The sequence below is a fragment of the Sitodiplosis mosellana genome, unplaced genomic scaffold, assembly GCF_009176505.1.
Source record: "Sitodiplosis mosellana isolate CC-2019 unplaced genomic scaffold, AAFC_SMos_1.0 Smas_scaffold_6181, whole genome shotgun sequence".
NCBI classification, from domain to species: Eukaryota; Metazoa; Arthropoda; class Insecta; order Diptera; family Cecidomyiidae; genus Sitodiplosis; species Sitodiplosis mosellana.
Genome location: NW_022601422.1, coordinates 4249645 through 4276015, shown reverse-complemented (window position 1 = coordinate 4276015; position 26371 = coordinate 4249645). Strand labels below are relative to the sequence as shown.

General features: G+C 36.2%; 1 protein-coding gene and 1 long non-coding RNA gene across 2 annotated transcripts in view; both read left to right on the top strand.

Annotated features, from left to right (window-relative positions):
• Positions 1–26371, top strand: part of LOC129576381 (E3 ubiquitin-protein ligase MYLIP) — a 65073-nt gene that overhangs the window by 10824 nt on the left and 27878 nt on the right. The gene's annotated exons all lie outside the window — the stretch shown is intronic.
• Positions 128–26125, top strand: LOC129576382 (uncharacterized). Its single transcript, XR_008688877.1, has 2 exons — positions 128–353; positions 442–26125. It is a non-coding gene; the product is annotated as an uncharacterized LOC129576382 (long non-coding RNA).

The following is a 26371-nucleotide window of genomic DNA, read 5'->3' as shown; positions in this document are numbered from 1 at the left end:
GCAAAAGCACAACAACTCAGCTTTCAACCCGGTCAGTAATGAACTTCATTTTCAACTTGAACGAGTACTGATTGAGAGAGATAGAGAGAGAGAGAGAGAGAGAGAGAAAGAGAGAGAGAGAGAGCGAACATGTACTGCGGTATTCGATGAAGGTTTGTTCGCTCTTCACATCGTTCATTTCATCTGAGTGAGTGAGTGAGTGTATGCTTGCATATATTTTTTCCGTAGCGCTTTGTGTTTCGATCGGAAACTTTTAATTTGAAACAATATCCGATTGCGATTTGTACAGAATTCGCCGAATCTCCGGCAGAGAAAGAAAGGGAAAGATCGGAAGCGAGAGAATGAAATCACAAGTACTTTCAAATTTAATTGATGAATGATTTGGACGTGGAGCTCGTGCAAAACTAATTTCAAACTTTTTTTTACGGTGCGTTTCAACAGTTACAACGAGAAAAACGAAGGGAACCAAAGTCAAAGCTACTTGGAATGGCATGAAGACACGCGCAATTTTTCGGTTCTAGCATTATTATGACCGCTTCCATATACACTTTTTCATGCTTTGATGCTATCTTCGTGTAGCATTAGGCATTCAATTCACATTTCAATTTAAAAATGAAGTTTTGAAAGATCGATCTATTTTTTTTTTCTTTTTTGGCGTTGGTTCATATTCGGAACAAGGAAATACTTTGTTCCATCCATAATGCAATAAAATCGATGAAGAATCAACGTTTATCTGAAGAGGGAAAACCGTACAAATTACCAAAGCATTTTATATCAATCCTTTTCATCACTTTGAATGATTTATTCGCATAATTTTATTAACGTTTTTTTTCTTTCTCCTGCAGAGAGAAATTGCAACTTTGTGACATAAATATTGAATACTTTTACTGGGTAATTACATAGTTCGTCGCAGTGATTGCCTGTGTGTTTGCACTTAAATGCTGTGAACACATTTCTCGGTATCCGTACAACGCATGTGCGCGAATAATAACTAAAACTTGTTTACTAATTAAACAAATTATAATTTTGAATATTTAATGTGTTTTTATTAACGTCGCTTCTGCTACTTCAGCTGCTCGAACAGCAACATGATTGTCCGTATGCTGCTACTGCTGCTGATCCATAATTTGCATATGTGACAGTGTATGTGATACAGTTTACTGGTTGATTCGGATTCGGATGCGTGTGACTATGAATTCGCTTAATGTTTCAAATGGCTTTACTTGCCAGATAACCGAGTAGCCGTGTATGCAAATGATCAAGTACCTGGAATTGTGTGCAGCATCGTTCAATTGCATTTGTAATGTTGATAAATGAATAGCTAGTGTGTATAGGTAGTTCTTTTGGTATGAATTGGGCTCAAATTAAAATGCAAACTTGGCTCGCTCAAGATGAACGATGAAAGCTACGGGAATAAAGCGAAAGGTGAGAGCGAAACAGAGACACAGTGGGTTGGATATGGAGATGAAGGAATGTAAAGAGGGATTAGTAGAAATGGTTACAACTGAACAATACCTGAAAATGTTAATGCAATGGTTTAATGTTATTTAAAAAGGAACAGACAATTTGGACATTTCATGTGCAAATGCTCCACATGGTTTAACGAAAATACAGCGTACAAAGAATCTTAATTAAGTGAATATCGTTGTATTTCCTTTTCATTTAACTCGTTCATGCCATTGCTTTTTCGCCACTGAGCTCGGCACATCGATCCGAATTTTCATTCGGCAACAATTTGAGGTTTCTTTTTTATATCCGTTTATTCGACTTCCTCGTCGGAGGGATAATTTAGCACATTTCATTAGTAAATGAAGACAAGCACGTAAGCATAAGCGATTGAGATAATATTATCCCATCTCGTAATTCCAGCCATTTCACCGAAGATCGGTTTGCCCAGCCGACAATTACGTTTTTTTTTTTTTTTTTTTTGATCCCATAGCAACTAATTGAGAAATAACTATCGCATCGATACGTATTTAATTTGACTGTGTAGAGAAAATGGCACACTATCACTTTTCCTTTCTTTGTTTCTTTTTCATGGCTTAATATAAACGAAACACGTCGTTCTACTTTTTGCACGCAACATGAGCTTTAGTCCAACTCAAACATCCTGTGGAAGTCAATTTGTAGCACTGCGGAAATTAATCCAACGCGAAAGACTAAATCAAAATAGGTCCACCAATGAATACAAGATTCATCTAAGTGTCTTTACCGCGCAAAAAACAAAATGTGTCCGAAAAGGAGCGAAGACGTCAAATACTAATGGGAAAAGTGAATAAACGAATGCAATATGCAAAGTGATTGGTTCATAAAGTGGACCAACAACACAGCCATAAATTCCAATTAACCTTATAAATAAGCAATACGATCACGCCCGAAATTAAGCAGCTATCAGCTGTACACTGATAAAAGAATATGAAGACATGAGGAGAAGAAACAAACAAGCTCTTAAACAATAATTTTTATCACGAATGACATTTTAACTGAACATGCAAAAACACTTATTATTATTTGTAAACACAAAATCGAAATACAGTCCTGCTTATTTGCATTGATTTGATGCGACGAATGTTTTGTTGTTGCTGATCCAGCTGTTTTGCGTTCAGTTGATGTGTTGTCGTTTTTTCGTCTCACAAATCACCGGCAAAAATCGATGGTCGTGTCAGTGCTGATGATGAACGCCCGTTGAGCGTTTCGAAATACGCATTCACTTTAGATAAATAGAATTGTGTATCTTTTGTGCTACAATAGCAAAAACAATAAGGTGCTTTCAAACGAAATTTCAATTTTGTGTTTACAAATAAGCTCTTGAACGTTAAGCTTCATTCTTGGCCATAATAAAATTCTTCAACAAACCGACGAACAGTTTACGATGTATAAGGATGATTGTGTTGGTGAGATGGGAAAGAAAGAATGTTCTTTCCAATTCAAGTGTTTAAAAAGGATTAACCTCGAAAAACCAACAAACATTTTTTGAATGAAACATATTCCCACATTATTGATGCAATGAAAACATACGTCCCTTTATTGTTACATCATATACATTGCTGAATCAAACCTACGTTGTTTTATATCTCATCAATAGGATTATTATTGTGGTCGAAGAAAATTTCTTACATCGAACAAAGAAGGATATTCATAATTACAGTAAAAGATCTAATATAGCATTGAATAAAGTACAAAACCTCATTTCACCTTGATAATGTCGTCCAAGAAATCACATCCATGCGCATATTTAACGACAAAACCAGCAAAATCGGAACTTCATAACAATACCCACCAAACGATAATAATAGTTAAAGAACAAAAAGTAATTGAAAAGGTACAATAAGTATACATCTTCTAGTGCTTGTATCACATAGCACGGGCGGCTCAAAGCGCCATTCAGAAGGAACGGAACACGCATAACCGAAATGAGAATCACACGAAACAAAGGCGAACGAGAAAGCAATGCCGAACAATACACGCACAATACAGCGAAACGACGTAACCATAACAAACACAGTGGTTCATGGAATATTAAAAAAAAACTTACTCATCTAAATGGGTAACGTAAACAGGTCGCATCGTGACCTCCTACAATTCAGGATTTTTTTTTCCATCGAAATCAGCTTTCCAATCAAAATTACAAAAACTAAGTTGAAAATTGTTTGTGTTGTGGCAAAACGAAGAAAGAATAAAACACTTTTACAAAGTTTTTAATACACGATGCAATTAATTTGCTGCATTCTTTCTTCACAACAGCATAAAAAAAAAGTGAGCTATTTCTTTTACTTTGACTAGCATTGGAGCTACACTGCTGTAAACAGAGGAGATTGAACAAAGAGAGAAACATTCGTTGACTCGTGAAAATGTCGATAAAAATACGTACTTCATAAAAACCATTTTCCGTACACATGTGAATCAACCTTCGAATTTGCCCAATAAATATAATTTAGCTGCGCTGTGCTGTGCATTCTGCCAAACTAACACATTCATTTCAACAAATAAATCTCGACCAATAAAGACTTTTGGAAATCTAATGTTTAATTAGTCCAATTTGCACGAAAAATAAAACACTTTAAATAATATAGCTAATCATTTTATGAATGGCAATAAAATGAACAAGAATAACAACTTGAAATGTACATCTATTGAATGAAGTAAACAACAAACTCAATTGCTGATTAAAATAATGGTGATGAGTCGGCTTGGAAAACAATTTTGAGTGTACTTTTCACGCTGGTCGCGTATATTTTTACTGCATGGGCAATTATTATTGCCGAATTATACAATGGACGTAATTCAGGTTAGAAACTAAGCGAAAAAAATTGCAAAATTAAACAAGGAAAGCTTTTTTCAATAAAAATTTGTAAGCTAATTGAATAATGTTTGTTATTTTTGTTCTAAAATTACGAAAAAGTCCTCAAACAATCGGAACGAAGATGAAAAATAAACAAAATGCCACTGTTTGAATATGTAAACAATTATCGAAGAAAACACATATCGAATAAACACAATTGGTTTCATTGAAGCCGATCAACCGATGATAATACAATGGTTTGTGTAAATTCGACCAAGGACATCATTAGATACATTCGGTGCGCTTACGTAGGCGTACTTCTGTTTTTAACGACCACAAAAAGTACAATATACACACACACACACACACACACACGCACATACGCACACACACATACTTGTACAGCTTCAAAACAGACTATAACTCGGTTGGAATTCATGGTGCAAGTTTCCATTGAAAACATCGTAAAATTAATTGAATTTTATTCTCAGCTATTTAAATGAGTACATATATATGTTCGAAATGTTTAGATCGACATTTTTCCACATATTTTTATACATAACCATTGGAACGATGGACTGAGCAATATTTTCAATTTACTGCAATCATTTGGTCGTTTATGTTTATCCATAAAAACATCAGTTGTCTTGTTAGTGTGCGTTCATCGAATCCATGTTCAATTTTTTGGTTTTGGTGGCATATTAAACATAGAAACAATCGGTCGGCTATGTGTGCACATGATTTTCAATTAGGTTCTAAACAATCGGTTGTTTGATTTAGCTATTTCGTATATATGGTGTAAGGCATTACATATGCTCGAATTTGAGCATCACAATCGAAATGCATAGTAACAATTTTACCAAAAAATAAAACACTGGCAGCTATGTACTTCAACAATGGTAAATTACCACTTCGGCACTAAGCAGCGAGTGGGAAATTATGAAAATAGCATCAGTCCGACATCAATTGGTATCCGAATAAACTTCTGCTAAATTAGCTGAATTCGAAATTGGAATTCCTCAAAAGAAAAATATATTTTCGATATTTTGTGCGGAAATGATTTTTGGAATTACAACCACAAGAGAAATCTATGTAAAAAGAGTTTGAAAAAAAAAAATCATTTTGCTACCAGAGATTTGAGTCGACGCCAATAAACTGAAAGGCATTGAAACGTTGGAACAAGGTAGAAAAGCGCAAAAGTACATGTTCAGACCCAAATCCAAACCACAAAAACCAACAACGCTTGTGGACATTTCCATTTGGAATGGCTTGGCTTGGCTTGGCTTGGCTTGGCTTGGCTCAAATGATGAGATGGCAAATGTCAGTGAAGTGTTGCTTTTCCGGGTTCGATTCAACCATTTTAAATTTCAAATTGATTGAATTCAAAGATGTGAAACAAATAAAATCAACTTTAGTTCTTCGTCAGCACTTTGTCTCTATCTCTCGCTTGCTTTTGATTTCAGTCTAGATGAAGTGTATTTGATACCGAAATTGCCCACTTATTTCGAGGGTATCGTTGTCCGTGCAATACATTCCAACATTCTTGATTTGATGCCACAAAGTATTCAATCAATATGAAGCACAAATCAACTTATTCCTTACGAGCCAATCAATTTTGCAGCTTTTTCTCCGTTTTTTTTTTCTTTACCGAATGCGTAGCAGATTGGATTCGGTGGAATTTTTTTAACGAGACCAATCGAAACAGTGAAACAGAGAAATTGATACCGAAAAGTGGAAATAAGACAACTCGGACTAACTCAAAGATCTGAGTAAGTAGTGTTTTTTTAGTTGGTTTGCTAAAATTTTGAAGACTGTGCTATATATAGATACACGATGGCAAGGAAGTTTTTTTTGTAGCAAAAGCAAACGACGTCGAATAGCAATGAAATTGAAATTCTACAATTTGAAAAATCGAAAACCGCCTTTTGTGTTATACCCAACAAAGTAGTGATATCAAAATGGAATTGGTTGCATTCTTCTCGTCAGAGCGATTTCCAATGTAGAAACTACGCCTCAAATATGATTATTTGAAAAACATCCGTCAAAAGGAAAATATTGGAGACTTTTCGGATGAAGCGATCGAATCAAACCCGTTTATCTTACTTTTGTTATGCATTGAACTTTCTTAATGGCGTCCCCGATTGACTGTTGAAATGTCAAAACTGTACGCAGAGACATAGTCGTTGAGTTGAATGTACTTCAAAAATGTGCGTAATTTAATGAATAAGGAATGAAACAGAGTAAATCTAATAAAAAATGCTAGCTGTCTGTTATAATTAGAATGAATGACATCAGCTGGACTGGCACAGGGAAAATGTCGATGATGAATGAGCGGAAAACGGATAGCTACTATATAGTAAACTGTATAGTAAACTATAGTGAACTATATAGCTATCCCTTTTCATTTGACATTTTTCCGCTCAACTTTTCTGTATTACATTTTCGCTTCAAACCATTCATATATCTCTGACAACTTGTCATATTGCTGGAAGTTTTCGGCGCCATCACGTGCAATGCGCTACCGCACAACTCTCCATTAAACGTTGTCGGATGATTGCTCATCAACATGTGTATCTCGATTGACACCCACTCCAATGCCCATATAAAAATGGTAAATGCCGGTGCATAATAAATCACTTAACGCAGCCCTGTATAGTGTTCATTGACAATCGATATGTTTTCGTGGTGAGAAACTTTGATTGAATTTCAATGTACGTCATTATATCAAATGCACTACTAATTGATTGTTATGAATATGAAACGACATCTTGACGCCAGATAAGATTATTTCACGAGTCACTGAAATACACATTGATAGCATTCAATCGTTCTTCTTCCCACTGCTCGGCTCACACGGAAGTCGATTCGAGCGCGCGAATCTAAAATAAAACTTCATCGCCTCGTTTTATTTCAATTCGACTGTCTTCCATATTCATCTAGCTTATATTTTTTGGGCTGCAATTCATCAACGCTATTCCTACAGTTGATTTTCTGGGTGTTGTAGTTGTTCTTCTTCTGTTTATTTTAAAATCTAATCTTTAGGTTGGCGTAAAGTGCAATAACATTTTTTTTTTCCGAGCAAGTCTTTCAACTTTAGTTTGTTTGTTTGTTTACATTCTCTTTTTCGCAACAATTCGTAACTAAAACTTGAATCATTGCTCCATCCATGCGGTGTTTGCCAAATGAAATACTTACACAGTCACTGAAAGTGATGTTGTGCAAACAGCTAATTCAACAAACCTTGGTACAAAAAACTTAACGCGTGATAATATCATTATGCTATAGCGTGTTTATGATTCTTAAAGGATGCCACTATTCAGTGCTCCTGGCGGATCTAAAGTTGTTGGAATTATTTTCAAGTTACAGCACTTCAAAATTTTAATTTGTTGAAAAAAGTGAGTTTTTGCGTCATTTTTTTAAATTTCCACTTTTTTTCGTCGATTTTGCACTGAAAATCATAAAATCAAAAATGAATTCCGGGAAAACTAGTGGAAAATTGAAAAAACTGAGTATGCAGATCTTTTTTTTTTCATTTAAATAAGATATTTTAGCAATATTTTGAAAATCGGTGAGAAAAAAATAATTGTGGGTCGATTCGAGTCAAATACCAAAAAAAAAATCAACTTTGACGGGGTTTTTATCATACAGACATAGATTTCTCTGTCGTCAAGTAATTAGTTTGATAATTTTTTTCACTATGAAATGATCCCAATAAAATCTTCATTCTGATCCATAAAATTTGCCAACGTCGTCCTTTGTTGTTAATTTATTGGATATTTTCCAATATATAATCATTTGTGTGCCGTTGTCACTGCCAATGAGGCCGACGCCGTCAATGCCTCATCCCATCAATTTACTCTAATGACTTTCACTGGCAAATCCATACAATTCGTTGGTTGCCGACTGAACAGAGATGGACTCGCTTATCAATAAACCGGCTATTCAAAATGATTGAGATCTAACGCTGAGCTGATTAAATGTAAATCATGAAATTATATTCGTTTTCACATTCGAACACATTCGATGAAAATGAAATCAGCTGATTTGATTTCAACACGTTATCAAGAACAATATTTTCTGCGAAGGAAAGCAGTGATGGAAACAACCGATGTTCTTTTTTCGACGAATGGAAATTTATTTCTACAAATATGGGATATGATGAGTCACCCCATTGGTGATTGCACTTTTCACCCGAAACGTTCATTATTAAACGAGAAATTAGATTAGTGACGTTCGTTCAAAAGTCAACAAAAACTTTTGGATCGAAAGGTTTCGATTTTAATTTCGACGAATGGTTGAGTGGAAAGAATGAATCAAACAGTGCAATTAGTTAAGCGGAACGAGCATGCACGGAATATTTTAAAACAACCTTTGAAATTTTTAAATGAAAAATAATTGTAATTCGGTGGCAAATATTGTTGCTAGGTGCATTCAAGTGCTGTTTTGGAGCTTGTGATGTTGAATGCCTGGTTGACACTTACACGTGCAATACGAATGATATACAATCAGCAGTTTTAAAATAGCGTGCGACATCGTATTAAAAAGTTTACCAAGTAAAAGCTTCAATACAATCGTAAAATTGTCGCTGCACAGAAAATTGAACAAGCAACGTGTCGGACGAAAATGTGAGAATGAAGAGCAATATCACGTTGTGTGACATCATTTTCACGGTAAGTGGTTGTGTGCTCTTTACGTTATCGTGTACCGTTTATACACTTGACAGAGAGTGAGCACAAACAGCATAACCATTCCTAATGATAAAGATAATGATAATTTTTACGATATAAAGACATCCAAATGTAGACCGAAACACTTGTTGAACGAAGATCATCAACGTTTGGTGGCAAATGCATATGCAATTTTGAGCGCTTTGACGAAATACTCTAACAACAACACTCATTGCGACCATTTTTCATTGCTTCGTGCACCGTTGTTACAAGTAGCTGTTGATTGCAGATTTACTTTAGATTTAAAAAAAAAGAGCACAAAATGCGATGTGATTTATACATTTATTACGCTACGATGTATGGCCGATTAACTGTACGTTTCGCTACCGCTTGAAGTAGTAATGCTTGAACTTAAGTCCTTTATCAATCATTCGACCACATTTAAGTGCGCAGTTTATATTTTTTCCTCTACTGCGTTGATAAACATCTGAAAATCTTCAAAAATATTTATAAATTGAATGAACAAACACAAATGTGATATCGAAAAATAAACAGTAGAAAATGAACCGAAAGAAAGAGAACAGAGGAAGCAAGAAAAGTGTAGCGTGACGAACTTTAATGGTATTCATTTCCGACTTTTTGTGCTGGTGGGGCATTTTCACAATGGACGTGGCGATCGCTTCTCGTTCCAATGAAATTGATGAAATATTTGGCTTGGTACAGTATCACGCGTTTTTTGTTCTCTCTCTCTCTCTCTTTCTCTCTCTTTCTCTCTCTCTCGAGTTGAGCTAAATTTTAAGGTTGCGGCCGACGTCACTAGCATCGCAAATTTCTTGCAATCACCAAAGCGCTGAAATGGTGGCAGTCTTGGTTACTTATGACAAACCAGAAAGCAGTTGTTAATTTTATTTCACTGGATTTTCCCAACAACGAAATTCTTGAGAGCGATTCCATAGAATTGTTATTTTTTGCTATATTTCGTTTTTTTTTTATCCTGCTGAAATCATTTGCAGTGGCTTCGCATAACAAATGAATTTGGAATACTATTCAAATGTACGAGGCTGCCGTATAAGGGGGAAAAAATAAGTGAAAGAAAAGCTCGCGGGTGGGAAACGGAACCGAAACACTTGATAGCATTGCGTGTGCATGTGCAATTATGGGAATGGTTGTTTTTGTGTTCATCTTCTACTCGCCCCGTTCTTGGTTGAAATGGCCACAGGAGTGGTTCGCTGATTTGGCGAGATCGTGCATTTCAAATTGAGGAAAACACGAAAAAAGAGTTCTGCACGAATCCAACTTTTTTTTTTTTGATTAAAATGCAAGCATAAATATTAACGTGACTATGTGTACACTAGTTTACCACACTATACACACTTTTATTTTTATTATCAAAACGCCTTTGGGACAGTCGCAAATTCTTTGACTTGACGCAAAAATTATTTTATACTTTACTCTATTTATGCGTACGCACGAGGAAAAATGTTTCACATATTTAACTAAAACTGGTTATCTATAACCAATTACAGTGCTGGATACAAGTGATGCACGGTATGACACTCCACAGTGTGGATATTTATCAGTGTTGTCATCTTCTCTTTCGGCTTTTTTCTTCTTCTTCGCATTCGTTCTCATCTTAGCCAAATAAAATTTATCGCAGCGATAACGTTCGAGTGGATGGGCATTAATTCCAGTTTTCAGCTATCACTTCACCTCAGCCATTTCAATTTTTAACAGCACTGTGGATTGTACATCAGGGTACTATATATATTGTGGAAGTGTATAAAATAACCATGCACTCACACGCACGCACCCTCCTTCGCTCGGCAAATTGATAGCGTACTCTTGATATTGCGTGTGAAAAATAGTGAACACACCGGAAATGGGGCTGGAGAAAATGCAAAGAGAATCTCACCAGAGAATTGATGAGAGAGAAGGACAATGGATGATTTCGCACATTTTACGGCTTAAACCTCAGCCAATGTTCCAAGCGAATGCAATTCGTGATAGACTAATTTGCATACTAAACTGTAGTCACTGAGATAGCCAGCCACTGAGATAGCGCGCACGCACACCATTAAGCGCACAATTCCACCTCGAGATAAGATTAAAATATTCATGTCAATTGAATAAAAGTGTACGGATAGAAAAGATACAAGAGAGACAACGTACAACGAAGCAGAAATCAACGAGAGAAAAATCAAGTGCGCAAATTTTATTAAAACTCGTCGTAATTTTTCCTGCTGCTTTTTAACGGTGATGGACGGCCTGCGGTTGCTATGCCGAAAACCAATTATACACTGAGAACACAATGAACAATCAGTTTACCTAATTTCAATCAATGCAATTTTCGATAATTGAACTGCTTATGCTGCATTTAATGTTTACTTGATCAAAATTTAAAGTGCGAATAAGAAAAGAGTTTATCGAACGGGTTCATATGACCCAGCCGGCCGATCCATAGACAAATTAGTTGCGCTTGCATCGGATTATCTTCATACGGATGTGCTTGAGTTCACGAGATGTTTAACAAAAAATAGAGAGAGAAAAAAGCCTGAATAGCTTTTTCCAGGAGTCCAGCTGAAATGTGTAACTCCATCACTTTAATTTATTGTGTTGATTGCAAATGGCAGAAGATTATAGACAAGACAGAGTCTGCAAGCAGAAAAAAGAAAATGATTTAAGCTTTGCAAATGTGTTCGTTTTCTCAACCAAAGAATAAATGTTGACTATTTGTGAAAGTGGAAGTGGTTTAAGGAAAATCTACCGCAACGCAACGATGGGTTGAAGTTAATCGTTGTGAGTGTGTGTATGTGTGTGTGTGTGTGTGTGTTTATGTGGCATTCGCATCCAATTTAAGTGCATCAATTTTACACACTTGAGTTTATTACAAATTAATCTCTTGATGTGCAAAGGTGTGTTTGCAAATGTTTAATAGCTTCTGAGGTGATGAACGTTACAATATGAAATTGCCGTTATTTAAAGATATAAAATTCACTTGGAAATTCATCAACGACCACAAAAAATCGATACGATGAGTTCAATATTTATTTGAGCGAATATAGTTTATTTCGAGCAAATAGCTTACGTTAGTGATGCAATCAACTCCAACATAAATCGCTAACATTGCTGACGATTTACCAAGTGAGAGAAGAAGAAAAAAAACACGCGCTACAATATTGATTGCAAGTTGAGTACTTTCAAACTGATTTCATACTTCGATAACTAATGCTTTAAGCTATGAGATTGCATTTGCTGAAGTGAGGCGAATAACACTCTTTTTTTTCCTTTCTCTCTTTCTCGCCTGAATATTATCGCAAAAATACGAATTGATTTCAAAGTGGATGTACAAAATAGAAAATATTTACGGATACATTTTGCAATGGATCGATCCAACATTGCCCATTATTATCATAGTCGACTCATGGCAGTGCCATTGTTATCTATATCAAACTGTTTATTAGTTGCTCATTTTGAACACTTTACCCGTTGCACAAATAGAAATTTTCCCAAGGAGAAGTTCTCAAAATAGACTTAACTCTCTCACTGGAAAATCGAACAACAAAAAACAATGGGATGAAGAAAGAAAACTTGCTTGCATTGAATGCAGCGAGCGTTAGTAGTTTCAGCCAAATCGGTATTTTGTTACTCCGATATTCAATTCAGTTTATTTCAAATTCTCCATCTCCATAGACTCGGAAAGCTCGACGTTGACGTTGTCTTGCACTTTTCCACAGCTTTTACGTCTTTGATCAATTTTGTTGACGAAAAAACGCAATGTGCCGGAAAGAAATAGAAAGACACAGAGAGATACTGAGAGAGAAAAGCGAGAGAGAAGAGAGAACAAGAAAGAAAGGAAGAAAGAAAGAAAGAAAGAAAGAAAGAAAGAAAAGAAGATACGATGAATTTTGAGAGAAAAAAATGTGCCCGAGAAAATATGAGATCTGTTCTGAGGAAGAAAATGATATACGTTTGCTTTCGATGTTAACGGTAATATATTTGATGTTAGTTCGAGCAACACAAAACCAAGTATATTAATCGAGCAAAACCAAAGGCAACAGACCCAGAAAAATGAGTAATAATTATAATCCAAGATGAGCCGCTCAACCTGTTCATTATTGCTCAAATATTCATCTCATGCAAACTTTCGCCGTAACGTATGCGAACCATTTTTACAGCGTTCCAAAATAGAAAAAAACAGTTTATCGCAAATTGATGTACTACAAAGGAATGCATCGCTATGAAATGCCAGCGTTTTTTTGAATCACATGCACCTATTGCTTATTTAGTCTCTCAAAATATTCCCAAGCGTAAAAAAATCTGCATTTGCAATAAACCATCATTATGTTAAGAATGTAGTATCCACGAATCTTCATTGTATAAAATTTTTCTGGTGGGGAGCCCTGGTTGTTCGGAACTTTTTTCGTTGTGGATATTCGTTTGCCGCCATGTGCTGGACATATTTTCACGTTTCTCTCTCTCCCTCAGTCTCTGTCTCAACGTTCCCACTTTCGGCATTAGGGTCAATTATTATGAAACTTTTGATGTGGCGCTGATGAAAGAAAACACGTAATAATGAAAAACAAATATTTATTGCTTTTCTTCACTTGAAAATGCATCGTTGCATGTAGGATGCATGCAAGTTTCATCGCCTAGCAACCCATGATTCGTAAACAGTTTTTTTCTTTCCGTTGTTGTTGGTGGCGGTGCCGATGGTGTTTTCTCGGAAATGCCTGAGCGACTGGTTGGATAGTGGTTTTTTTTTTGTTCATCAGCAAATGCTTCAATGCATTAAATTTGCAATGTTATTCAATACCGATGGCAGTATCGACTATCAGTACATGTGTCATCTATGGTGAAAAATTCGCTATAATTTTCAAAATGTCAGAGTAAAAATTTCCAGATTGTCACAATCATAAAATGCAATTTGATATGATGCTTTTTGATGCATAAGACTGCTGGGACATGTGTCAGCATCTATTCCGTTCCATTCATTTCATCGACATATCTCTTGAGTGTGGGTGTGGAAAACTTTCTATCATCGCAAATTTCTCTTCCCCCTGTCAATTATCAAGTGAAGCGAAAATCTGATTCGTATGTTAAAATGTGTCATCTCTTCATGTAATTACACATGTGCTATGATCGGGTTTGTGATGATGATTCAGAGATGCTTTTCTACCAAAAAAAACAAAAACAAAATAGAAAACATCGATTCAATGAAAACGGGATTAACCGATTATTGATCATCATATTTTCGTTCACTGTTCCAAATCATCACATTAATCTCACTGCTCATGCATAAATTTTAACATTATTCGCTAAACCAGCAAAGTATTCATTCAAACTTCGTATCCACCACAGATTTACGCATTTCTCTTTCACTTTTGATCTCAATGAACATAAGTTCGTTCGTTAGATAATAGTTTTTAGTTTTAATTATGGTCATTTCAAGTCTTTTGATTACTTCAAAGAAAAGAAAAATGAAAAAAAAACCAGTCTCAAACAATAACTTTTTTTTCTCCACATGTTAGCAAAGGATATTTTGTAGCCTATGCTTTTCGATTTGATATAATCTTCGATTGAAAATGGTTGGAAGAAACTTTTCCTCGACATTCGACTATCGATATTACGACCGGGTAAACTTTCTTTGGAGACTCATTAAAATTTTATATTTATTTGTTGCCCGGCATTTTTCCACTTGCACAATTCTTCTCGAAAGGTTCCCTCTACAACGATGATAAAAAATCGGCCATAAATTGTCTTGACTTTGCATAATTGCATCAACTTCATAGCTGCACGAAACAGCGAATGCTTTATAAAACGCAAACTTTTTGAATTTAATTGATACTTGAACGTGTCGCCGTATTTTGAGCACACTTGATGTGTAAATAATGGGGCGAAATAATGAATTTTTTTTTTCTGTTCTCCCATCCAAATTGGATTGAATAAATGAAGTTTAAAGTCGGAATGTGTCCGTCGAAATCGTGAGAATGGTTATATCATGCGGAATTAAGTGAGGACGAAAAAAAAAAACCAAAGAGAGTGGAATCGTACTCAAGAGAGTGATAAAATAACATCAAATGATAAACAATCTAGGGTTCCCGGGTACAACGAGAGCGGAATGTCCGAGCGGCAAAAATCTCCATTTGCTGGATCGCATGCAACCAATTGAAGGCGACAAACTGAAATGGTGAACGGGATATGAACGGTATAACACGCTACATAGCAACGTCTTTTTCCGCATACTAATGCGACATAGAATATGCATTAAGGCATCCGTCCGACCAAATCAAGAGAAGGCGTTGAGTATGTCAGTAGAAAATCACACCGGTTGATATCAACTGACTGTTGAACGCGCGTGATGCGCGTTTATTTCAAAAATGTATCGGGATGAGTTGGACACGTTGTGCCGCGTGCATTTGGCTCACTCAAATCAATTTGTCGTTTGATATGTCATTTTCCCACCGGCAATTACTTATCGTGTTCAAAATGATGACGATTTTTCTTTTATGTAAAAGACCCGTAACAACCAAAATATTTGTAAGACATCAGTGATATGGAATGCATACGGTTTAATCGTATCACAATTACTTTCTGACAATGGAAGAAACAAAATGCACAGATGACTGACAGCCATGAGTGGTATTTGGCTTGTCGCGTTTGGCGATAACAGAGAAAGATTGAACCGAGTGATGGTGACAGCGCTTTGCACGTGGAAAAGACAAGCGCACTGAGTAAAAAAAGTGAAGGAAAACCGCGAGCAAGGTAATGTGATGCACACAGGACAACGAACGACAACGACGACAAAATCGCTCGAGATATGCGACTGCCTAATGCTCAGACCACTATTGCAATTTCTTTGAATGTTTTTGTAATCTCTGGAGGGAATGCTCTTGCTCAACAGCAAACGGAGCCACATTAAACTATCGTTTCTTTTTTAACAATATAATATATTCTTGGGAATTTATCACATCTGCGATCTTTGACGAAACGGCACCCGAACAAAAAACGGATTCAGTATTGGTACAAAGGAATGCTAAATGTATGGCAACGTTAATGCCTTTTTTGGCTGTTTTTCGATGGTCGTTGCAAACTGTAATTTTTCCTTCTCTGTTGTCGTTGTGTGTGTGTGTGTGTGTGTGTGTGTGTGTGTGTGCAGTGTAACGAAACGGGAAACCCACTTAAATTCATTTTAGAATGCAAAAGAAAGCTACGATTTTCTTTGTATAAATATGGTACACAGTTTTGCAGTTAAAATATGGCTGAATATTGGACGAGCTTTGCTCAAACAACACACATACACGCAAATGTGTATAATCAATCTTTGCATTGCGATGAATATTCTGGATGATAAAATGTCGTTTCTTCCGCATTTCTGTCGCAGTTTCGATTATTGCTGATGTTATAGGGTTGTAGAAAAACGATGTAAATCGCCTTCTTATCCCTCTTTCGTTTTTCATTCGATATTTACTGTAAACAATCTTAAAAACTCGGCGGGAAAAGAAACAGAGATCCGTTAAAAAAAAATCGTTCCAGTTGTTGATGCACTGAGGAGGATGACTTGCAGCAAATAAATGCCGTTTTGTGTATTCTCTTCACATGAAGCACGATGAATGATTGCTTTATTGTCATTCCACATTTCAAGCCATACAATAAAATTGTATAAATTTATTGCATTCCTTTTTTCATTTATTTCATGAATTGAAATCGTTGACGTATTCAATTGATCGTCAGTTTTCCACTTCTATTCCCCAAATCATTTTTGGTAATTTTTGCTTAAGAATTCCCGATTTTTATTCCATATCCATTTCAAATGGGGGACATTTCAACGGAACTTCATCAGCAACATTTCTCTGAAATGGATTATTCGATTGTGAAATGCCATTTATCGTTTGTTTCGTGACGCAGCTCGTAGATGCATAAGGCTGTATTCGTAGTAAAAAAAAAAATGAGCAAAAAGCATACCTTCATCGCTTTGAAATATATTGCATTAAATTTCGCATTGATGAATTCACCGTTTGCAATCGGTATCGAATTCATAGTAAAGACGCAGACTTTGAGTTCTCCTCGCAAACAGAGCGCGAAAACCAAAAAATAATCGTCTTCTGGCATTAGTGGCTCGTGCAATTTCCGTTTTACCAAATGCTTCACTATGCGACGGCAATGTCATTTATGTAGTTATGTTTTCGGGTGCGCGCTTACGAATTTCAAGTTGAAAAATGTAATTTGATTTTCGAGTGCAAAGTTAGTGAAATATTGAAAAGCATTCCATTTATTGAATGCAAAAATATAGGAGTCGTAAAGAAAATTGTAAAGCCATAAGTATGTAAAAATTTGCAATGGCGAATGACGCAGTCAATCGACTGCATCTGAAGCCTGATGAAAATTATCAACAACTGAACTAGCGATACGTTTTGCGATGCAGTTTTTTTTTGTATGGAATTGAAAAGTTGAAATTGCAATCCTTGTGAAGCAGAGGAGTGAGAACAGAAAACAAGAAGAAAAAAAAACATGCGGCTGACAACACAACAGTATTTCAGCAATGAGAACGTCACAATGTATATTCAAAATAGAGTGCACTTGATAAATTTACTTCACGATAAACCTGACATTTATTATTATACGGCCTGAAAACAAGCGTATTCATACATAATTTTAGCAACATCGTAAACAAAAATGAACTCAGCTCCAAACAGAACACATAATTAAATACACACACGCGTTGTTTCTCTCTCTCTCTCTCTCTTTCTCTATTGCTCTATCAACACATAGCTGAAGGGATTATGCCTTAAGCTTCATTATAAAGTAACAACGCTGTCAAACGATCATGATCCTACTTGGAGATAAGCTTTACGAAATTCTTCGTGTAGTTCATCTTGCATTTGCAACCAGGTTAATTCCCACTTCGGATGCTTAACGTATGACTTCAACATATAATTATAATTCTATAACAATTATTATAGAAAATCCACGTTCATTCCATTAATTTGTAACATTTTGATAATGAACAACATACAAAACACACAAAACAATACAGACATACAAAATGATTTATCAACATTAAAATTACACCACGGTTGCAAATACGACTCAATGGTAAAACAAATATATTTGATATTATATATATCAACAATCAGTTATTCAAATTGAATTTGCCTGGCAATGATCTCTGTGGTATATTGTGTGTGTGTGTGTGTGTTTTAAAATAGGCGATGATTCGAAAATTAAAATGAATTTTATTTTTTCTCTATATTCAATATGGTTTCAGCAGCCAGCATTCAATGAACGCCGATCATATATATTCACTTGTGTAGTTTACCACAAATCTGGGTTTACCATAAAAACCACGATTGAACCATTGCAATATTGTTTGACACAGTTTATTGAGAGAAAAAAGCCATTGCGGTCAAATCCACATTCACAAAAATCCGAAATTGGAATTCACCACAGAAGGAACAAAAAAAAGGATAAGCGCACGTGGACACGAATCCAAAATATACACAAGAGCATTGGGCAAAAGCGATTGTCTGCTTTGAAATTGCAAATCATTTTATTCACAAAGAATTCGCTCATAATTTAATTTTGAGTTTATACAATTCAATAAAAAAAAAAGAATTGGTGTGCCCCATTTTTGTGCTGTATGTAAATATAGTGTTTGTTTAGGCCGTTGACGAATGCAAAAGTGCAAAAATTCGAAGCTTTCGAATGTTCGTCATCATCCAATGAAGTATATATTTCGGTACATTCACATTTAAAATGTAAAAGTATTAAAATAATTCCGTTTTTCTTCGTTTATTCCTGGTCTCTTGTGAAATGCGTGTGCAAAAAGTTCAATTGACTTCTGGAAAAACTGTTCATTTCTCGCATTGTTTTGTCCTTATAATGATAAATTTCCAGATGTAATGCGCCACAACGCAATTTCATATTGCAAAATTATGTTTGAATTCTAAGGGGAGAAATATCACTAAACTGCTTTGAGTTTAAGAAAGTTGATAATAACCAAGTTTAAGTTAATGGAATGATGAGCTATTATTTTGCTGCAAAGCGAACCAAATACGGATCATGATGACGGTCGAAAATGAGAAAATGCTAACCAAATATGCAAAAATCACTAGATATTTGGAGGAAAATTTTTCTGCATGTTCAACGCACCAACGAGCATTGTTTATATTAACAATTTCGGCTTGATAATTTTCATATTATTTCCACCCGCCGACGAGAGGGGAAAATAGCAAGCATATTTTGCTATCGAGTGGCGACTTTTTCTCCACGATTTTCATTATTTATGACTGTGGTTGCTTTCCGACATTTATGCTTCTCTTTTTTTTTGCTGCTTTTCTTCCATTCTTGAATGTTTCTACCAAAAAGCAAATATACAAAAGTTGCAAACATAGAGAGAGAGAGAGAGCGGGAGGAAGAAAAACAGATCTTGTTGCGAGACACGCAAACAGCAATACACGGAAACAACAACATTCAAGCGCTGAAACTTTTTCAATTTTAGTAGAAAAAAAAAACATTACAATTCTTCCGCTTGTTTCCGACACGTGAGAGGAACTGTACACATTTACATTCCATGATTCGCTAACAAACGCCACCATTCAATATTGAACTTTCGATCTACGTTTTTCTCATTTTCTTTTTTTGCCACTTTAAAACATTTCCTCTTTTAATAACATTTGCTGCGCCACCAAAAGCGCTCATACATGATAAAGTTGATATCGATAAAATGACTGAGAGTAAAAATATCAGCAACAACAGCAGCGGTGGCAGCCGCAATAGCAGCGGCAATGGTAACATGAGCAGTAACATTCGATGGCATAAGTTGTCCTCTATATTCCCACAGTCAGGCTCTTTGATGCAGTGCTGAAGTAGGATCGTTGAAATTGAAGCGATAAATATGATATAGTATACATTGTGCTGCCGCCGCCTGTGCACTTACCATGTCACAGCGAGCAACTGAAGCCCATATTCATTGATATATGTTTATTGTTGTACTTTTCTTTTTAAATAGCATTGGCGTTGTGTCGAACGGAAATAGGTAAAAAGTTCTTGTTTATGCTTTGGCTGGGCAAAAAAAAATCATGTAAAGTGCTCTTATTCTCAGCCTCTCACGCTGTCTGCCAAACAGAACAATAGGCGGAGAGACAGAGAAAGAGAGAGAGAGAGAGAGAAAAAAAACTGCTCCAGAAAATGAAATAACAATTTGAAACATTGTACTATCTCTGTACAATTGGCCATAAATTACTCTATCGATAAAATTATTACGATTATACAGTGGGTTTTTGGATCCTCAAACAATGTATGTCACACGCGATACACACTCACACACTCGATGTAAATGTTAAATGGGCCAAAGGGGTCATATCTTCTTGGCAAAACCCACAACACAATAAGAAGAATGATATAAATAAATAAAATAATTCGAATCGAATGCCAATCAATTTTTTATTGGTTTACTCTTCGATTAGAAGCGAATTTCGCGTAATTGTTGGCTGATGTACGGAATACTTTTTCCCGTTCTGATTGCATACACAGAGCGAGAGAGATAGATGGATAGATAAATAGAGAGAGAGAGAGAGAGAGAATTCCCAGAGAAAAATTTCATCCATTAACCGTCACGTACGTTGACAAAAACGAGTCTAACCATTCGTGACTAAAAGGACATAACGAAATTTGTTTTGGCTTTCTTATTTCATGTGTCACGCTGCAGAATCAAGCCGAACGAAACGCTTGCGAACAAAACCAAACCAAACATCTCCACCGTTGCAATTGAATGTATCTATTACGCTTGAGAAGAAATACGGTGCGCAACATGCTGGACGAATAGATTGCATAAGACCTTTGTCTAAGGTGATGTGGTGGTGTAGGTGGTGGTGGTGGTAGTGGTGGTGATGTTGGCAAATGGTATATAGATGCCAACAAGCGTAATCAAGTACAGATAAAACGGAATACCGATCCCGAAAAACCGTTCTCGCAGCATTATTAGCTTCTTGTTTTATGTTCTGTTTCAAGGTATTTTACTTTGCAACCGTAATTCATTGGACGTTTACTTGGGCACAAAGCGAATGGAACAGTGACGGTGCTTGCTTTGAATGGCTGATACACTGAATCGGCAATATTAATTTTATGATTGAAATTTTAACGATTGATGCTGAACGGAATCAAGGAATAAGTATTTTAATCCAAGATATGCTTGCCCTCTATAAACATTCTTCCTGCTCCTATTCCTTCGCCGCCCAGCCACTGGATTTTATCTATTTTCAGCAAATGCGAATTACGCAAAATATCTGGCACATTCACCAAGCATGTGAAATAATGAGTTAAGGCAACCAGTTTTGACCGACTCCATACATTTCTTCCCCAAAATTCAAAACACCATTCAGAGATATTCTACTTAGCGCGCCCGTAAATCGCAAGAATTATGGCTAAAGTGTGGGCTGTTAGCGCCGACTAGCAAATAATCAACATCCATGCTACATGTGGCAAAGCATTGAGCTCAACTCGTTAAATATTTTGAACTGCAATTTCAAATTGGTGTGTCGTACTCAACTGTGCGAGTACGATATTCGAGCAGCGTGTGTGTATGTATAAAGTACCGGTTGATATCCAGTGCCTCTAATGCACCCTCAATTTATACAAAATATCGTTGCTTCGCTCCTCTTTCGTCTGCGCGCCTGAAATGAACAATTCGCAGCAACTTGGGTCTGACTGCAAGTTTTAATGCTTGTGCATTATGTTTCAGCTGCTGCTGCCAAGTTTCGTGATTTAGTTGCGCCAAATCGCCATATTCATTAATTATCTTTGGAAATTTCAAATTATCCTCAATGAGAGTGCAGAATTCGATGTTTGCTGTTTTCATTCACTTTATTACACATTGATTGGAAGAATCAGACCGAATTCATTGGTGAAGAATACCACAATTACAAATATCGCAGAAAAAAAAAATGCTTCACATTACATAAGTATACTTTGTTTTCATTTTTTTATGGAACGAAAAAAAAAATGAATGAAAAAAATGGCAACATTTGTTGAATTATTCGAAATATTCTTGCAAATTTAAAACTCCACCAGGCAACAAACAAGATGAATGCAATGGCAACAGAACAACACATCATTCTCCCATAATGCCAATCAAAAATGCTATATTCATTTTGATTGCAAGCTAAGCGCACAAACAAAAGCAGCATTGTACATCGAAATTAATGATACTCACATTAATAAGCAAACAAAATGAAATTAAAGTAGCAGCAAACACATGCAATGCGAGTCAAGAGATGAATCAAACGACAAATAAATATCCGCAGCTCGGAGCAATTCCATTCTTTACCTCCCCCTCCCTCTCTCTCACCCTCTGTGTTGAATATTCGAATCACTGTTCTGTGCAGTTATTTTCGCTTGCAGTTTTTGTTGTCCTCTTCTATGTTATTTAAATTGCAAGCTCATTACACTTGGGCACTGAGCCGCAGCGCATTTTCCACGGCTAAAACAAGAAGCATTGCAATTCGATTGTGGTGCGCTATGGTTCGGGATTTGGCCCGATGATTTTTTTTTCCTCCATTGGCAATGTGTTCGTGTGGTGTGTGCATGGTCTATATACCGATCGTTTGTTGCTAACACTCCGCACACCGTTTCCAATTTGAACTTATTGACACAAAACGAACGCATGCACAGACGCCGGTTGTGAGCTTTGATTTCTGACTTGATTGATGAATACGGGATGTTTCATTTGTTTGTAGCTCAAACATGTTACATGTTTGCACAATAGCGGAAAAAAGGGAGAAAATATCCCATCGCATCGCAAGTATCAAAGTGGAATAGTGAAATAAGTGTGCAATAAAGTCTGATATGGCGAGCATCAAACGGATGTTTTGAACAATGAAAATGGGTAGATGGGGTTTGAGTCACTTGAAAAGCCCTAGTTCATTTTAGGGAAAATGACAAAATGACTATACGAAGACAAGTCAATGAGGAAAAAATAAGAAGACTCGGTCATTGTTAATGGAGTTGGAGTGAAGTTTCAGCACAAATAGCTGAAATATCAACTGAAAATTCGTCTTCTAAGACTATCCAGATAGTCTTCAGTTTTCTAAGATTATGTCGAAAGGTGTGGATTAAATATCGCTATACGATAGTTTGACCAATCTGTGATGCTGTTACAAAGCTGTGGCGACATCAACGTACAATGTTATGGAATCGATGATGCGCATCAAATCAAGCAACATATGCTCTTGAAATTCAGCCTCCTGTTCGGTTTATTGAGTGGTACATGTGCACAGCACCGAGTACAACGATACACATCAATATGAGCTTCAAGTCAAATATAATAACGAAATGAAGCGACAACGAAAATCGGAAATCACAAACAGACAAAGCTGACTTAAAGTTTGTCGAATGCACCGTACACATTCGACACCTAATCAAATTCTTTGTGTTGTGTTGCCCTCACTCGCACTCTTTCAATTACCGCTTGCTTTTATTATTTCATTTTTTTTTTTCATTTCAAATGATGGTAATGGTGATGGAGCTGATTTCCACTGATTCATTCGCAATCAAGCACCTACCCAACCCACTAGAAAGAACGGATTCGTTCTGAAGTAGCATTTTCAAATACAATTCAGTCGACGCTTTTTTTCAATTCATTCTATCTCCTCTGTTCTGGATCTCTCTTTTTGCCACTTCATGTGCGTAAATGTCGAGCATTTTCTGTGCAATTTCTTGCCATTTTCCTCTATACTTTTTTTTTGTCTCTCTCTTCTTCAGCTGCTACCAGCTTCGCCGGCAAATATTAATAAAATGATAGCAGCAAATACTTGTGTGTATGTGGTGGTGGTAGTGGTGGGGGGAGGGAGGGAGGTAGTGTGTGATTTGATGATACGATTCCACACGTTGTGCTTGTTCAGCACAAAATGAAATTCTAACAACAGTTCGTCGGTGCCATCGATAAATACAAAATGCTATACACGACTTCAGCCGGAAACAAAAAGTGCTTGCGAAAAAAAAGTATTGGTACACACATCCAATGGAAATAGCGAGACAAAACGATGTTGATTTTTTGCGCGCAGCTTCAATGCGTGTGTGTGTGTGTGCGCGCGTTCCTATCGGCATGCATAGAGATTTCGGCTAGGAATTAAATTTGAAATGCTTTTGGAAAATGAATGAAAAAACAGTGTTTTGTCGTTAAGCAATTTTACATGCAAAGTATTCGAGTCGCAGAGTGTGTGAAAATTCCGCATAAGCTGTTATTGTGTACACTGTTCAGTGATTGTCGATCAATCAATGCTGGCATTGGGAGTACAATTCTCTAATCGCTCGACAATTCATGACAATTTATTTGCAAATAATTTATATCGAAACGGCTTCACTGTTATTATTAACGCAATATTAACGTATGACAAATTCGATTTTTCATCCAGAAATGGGAGACAAAAAAAGATCTATTTCGTATCGATATGTCTCGACAAATAGAAATGATGAACAAGCAATCGTATTATCGTAATTTAATTAATGATTTCAAAATTGTCATTTTTTGCTGCGAGATTTCATGAAACGACATGGATGCGCACGTACGGCTTGATTGTAATTTTGCATTAGATTCCACTTCATTTGCAAAATGTCAATCAGATATATTTAAATTGAACAAATAACGATGATTGATTACATTTTGCCATACGAATTAGGGTTTTCGTTGGGAAAATGTGGAGTCATTGAGATTTTCTGCCGTGAGACAATCTGGCCAGATAATGTGTTAAAGTGCAATTCATCCGAAACAACGTTTCCATTCTTAAAGTATTACCGTGTTCGCTCCGACGTACATTCGGGCTAGGTGTCATTGAAACTCGAATGAGATGACAAAACGAAGGAATCTGATGGCAGTTGGGTAGATTAGAATTGGAAACGTTGGCTCGATGACCTTTCCCATTTGGCAATTGCAATCATGTCCGATGTAAATGATACATGTTGCTATCGATTGATCGAGATGTGGAAAAGACCGTGTGTCAACTGTATGTGAGAAGGAAAATGAAACAGCGAAAATGTGTTTCATGTGTAATGAATGGACAATGACATCAAATCCAGTCGATTTTCATCTCTCACACCATCCATTCCAATTCAACCCATTTTCATGGTCACTCATGCGTTTTATTTTGTGTGCATTTCGTTTAATTTTTGTTAAATGTCTGCCTCACAGCGGTCGATTTTTTTTTTTGTTCAAATGAGAATCAACGTGCAATTCAACGACCGATTTCATAAAATCTAATTAGTTTTTAATTCAAATACGTATTTAAAACTGTAAACAGTAATCAAGAAAATGGGAAAAATGTGATTCCGTTATTTGTGATGCGCACTCGACTGGAATTCGGTATTAAATACAATTAACCAACCGGTGACCACATGTCTATCATCAATTGCACGACTGAAAATCGAACATTTAAAATGTCGCTTGCCATTCAAGTGAAACGGTGCGGTTGGTATGGTGTGTAATGTCACACCAGAATTGCCTCACTTGAACTGAACGAAAAAAAAAAATGGCAACAAGAAAAATCAAATGAAATAAATTAAAATAAAACAACATGCACTTTCAACGTGTGATATAAAACGGGCCACATGTGCCGTGATCACACTTTGCATACAAATGATTCAAATTATTGTTGCGTTGATGTGTCAAAAGTCCGAAATTTCTCCAGCTCTGAACTCTCGTTGTTCAGTCCAAGCAAGAGCCTATAATTAGCAATTAATATATAATTAATATGTTGTATTGACACGGCATTATTAAATGACGTATATGTGTTGCAGTTGGCCACTGTTCAACGCGCCGTGCATACGGGCGCACAAAAAAAAACCGTCAATATTAATTAATTTTATATGCAGAGTCTTGTTCAATAATTGAATGATTATATCGCTTAATGCTCATTTAATTATCACCAATCGAATTGTTCTGGTTTTGGTGCAGCCGATGCATCTTAATTGTTAACAGGCAGCTGGCTAAGGTCATTGAATTTATGCCATTCACTGTGTTGTTTTATGAAACAAAACGCAAATCCATACCTGACAATGGAAGTGCGCGAATTGTAAACTGTCAATGAATCAAAATAAATTTAATTCATTCTTGGGTCATTTTTGCATTGTAAAAACGTGAACAAGTACCAGAATCAAAGTTAATTATTTTCTTATCAAAAATAAATGAGAAAACTGAATTTACAATATTCTTCGGAATCAAGTTTGCTTCGCTCAAAAGAGAAAACTTTATTCAATGGGGTTGAGTGGTGAACTTGATTAAATGGATATTGTATTTAGAAAAAACCGTTTTGGGAGCAAATCGAGTTGTGTGTCGTAAGCTTCGTTGTTTTCACCTTTTCAATGGGAATGACGCAAGCAACGCACACTACATCAAGTCTACGTGACCAAATGAACGCAAGCCAGAACCAGA